Source organism: Schistocerca cancellata, chromosome 9, assembly GCF_023864275.1.
Source record: "Schistocerca cancellata isolate TAMUIC-IGC-003103 chromosome 9, iqSchCanc2.1, whole genome shotgun sequence".
Taxonomy (NCBI): Eukaryota; Metazoa; Arthropoda; class Insecta; order Orthoptera; family Acrididae; genus Schistocerca; species Schistocerca cancellata.
The window spans coordinates 104,598,358-104,600,778 of NC_064634.1; positions in this window are offsets into that span (position 1 = coordinate 104,598,358).

Sequence of the window (2,421 nt, forward strand, 5' to 3'; positions counted from 1 at the left end):
AACAATGCAAACTAGCCACATACTGCACACAGCACAGCCAGTGATTTTCATACAGAGAGCGCTACGTAACGTTGCCAATAAGAAAACATAAACATCAAACTTACATAAAGAAAACATAAACAGCCTACTTACAAAATAACTGGCTAAAGGCAGAGGGAAAAAGGTGCTGTGTGACGCATTATGAAAAAAAGACTTCTGTGACAGTCAGAATGGGTTGTAAAGGTAATTGACGGACTTGCTAGCCATTTGCGACAGACCATAGAAGGGTAGGGTTATGTTAGTACTGGGTATCGTGCATCTTGATATCCACGTCATTGGATCTGTTAGTTATAATGATCGATATCCGAATCCCAGCGGAAGCGCCCTGTGCTGCTGTGACAACCCCCACTCCAGAGATTTGTCACAGCTTCAGTGGTGCAACAGCAGGTCCTAGATTAGCTCAGCTCGTTCATCTCTGTTGGTCTGCATTGCAGGTGACAACCATCCACCTTTGCCTACTGGCGGCCAAGCGTTGGGGAAAGTCCACTGGTCCGGCTCAGCCTCCATGCGATTCAGCTCGTCAGGTGATTGTTCTTCGTACCCAAAGGATGCTCCTGTTAATGTCGTCGATCTTGCCATGTTGCCTTTGGTGAATGTTGGCAGCAGTATTAGCCACACACAGTTGGGGTGACTGTGGTGACTGGCGTTTTCTGGGCTAGCCCAGTTGGTTTGGTGGTGGAGGTGAAGGCAAGCTTCTCCGGCTCATGGTGCCCTTCCCCTCCCTTCGCTCTGTGCATCCATCCCCTTCCTCTGATTAAGCACGAAGATAATTTGCAAGAGCCGGATGCACATGCTGTTGGCAGGGCTTCTCCTCCTCCACACCCAGTGCGGCCCTGAATGTAGTCCACTCTGTCTCAAGCATCGCTTTCATCCGTTCCACTTGCGTTCCATCGCCGCCATCCTCTGGCCGTTAGTGGGTATGTAGAACCGGCTCTGACTCTTCCCTCGACTACACTGGCTTCGAGTTCGCCGGCTGCCGCCGTCGCCTCCTACTTCTTGTTGTTGGGCCTTCACCATCTTGCCGTTGGTTTGGCTGAGATCTAAGAAAGCCGGATGTCCTCACCAGTTGGTTGCATGGATCCACCACAGGGGATGCACGTGGACATTTCTTCATACGTGCGACCATCATACTTCCTAGAGCATTTCATACACCTTGTCCCAATATGACCGTGTTTTCCCACATGGCCTTCACCCTGACACCTGAAGTGTTGGGGCTTAGGATCCAGGCAGGTTGAGAAAGCTTCCAGATGATGGTTCAGATGGCTCTAAGCACTATGGGACTTAACATCTGAGGTCATCAGCCCCCTAGACTTAGAACTACTTAAACCTAACTAACCTAAGGACATCACACATATCCATGCCCGAGGCAGGATTCGAACCTACGACCTTAGCAGCAGCGTGGTTCCGGACTCAAGCGCCTAGAACCGCATGGCCACAGCGGCCGGCGAAAAAGCTTCCACTTTGATGCGTAAGCCCAGGACCTTCTGCAGCTTGAAAATATCGCTAGAGTTGCCGGCGGTATTGTAAGTAGGCTGTTTATGTTTTCTTTATGTAAGTTTGATGTTTATGTTTTCTTATTGGCAACGTTACGTAGCGCTCTCTGTATGAAAATCACTGGCTGTGCTGTGTGCAGTATGTGGCTAGTTTGCATTGTTGCCTGCCATTGTTGTCATGAACTGCTATAGCTGGATGTGAACAGCAGATAGCGTTGGGCAGTTGGAGGTGAGCCGCCAGCAGTGGTGGACGTGGGGAGAGAGATGGCGGAGTTTTGATAATCTGTAAGACTGAATGTCAATTATGAATATTAAGGTAAATACATTGTTTGTTCTCTATTAATATCTTTCATTTGATAACTATCCCTATCAGTAGTTAGTACCTTCAGTGGTTTGAATCTTTTATTTAGCTGGCAGTAGTGGCGCTCGCTGTTTTGCAGTAGCTTGAGTAGCGAAGATTTTTGTGAGGTAAGTGATTTGTAAAAGGTATAGGTTAAAGTTAGTCAGGGCCATTGTTTTGTAGGGGTTATTGAAAGTCAGATTGCGTTGCGCTAAATAATATTGTGTTCTCCAGGTGTCTGACACACCTGGGTGCCCACGTCACATTATCTGCAGGTGGTCACTTAACTTTCTTACGGAAATATTTACGACAGCAGTTTCCGCTACAGTGACAGTCTCATATAAAAATATTTCACAGGTCAAGAGTCCCTAACCACTATTCATTACTCCTTACCTTACTCGTCGACACTTTTTCCTTCTATCTAAGCATGCTTTCTGTATTTATATGTTCACACTTTGCTTACCTCATCATTTATTTCCAAGAAAATCCTACCTATACCTCGTTCCTGTATTCTATTCATATTTCTTTCAAAATAATTATTTCTGATTG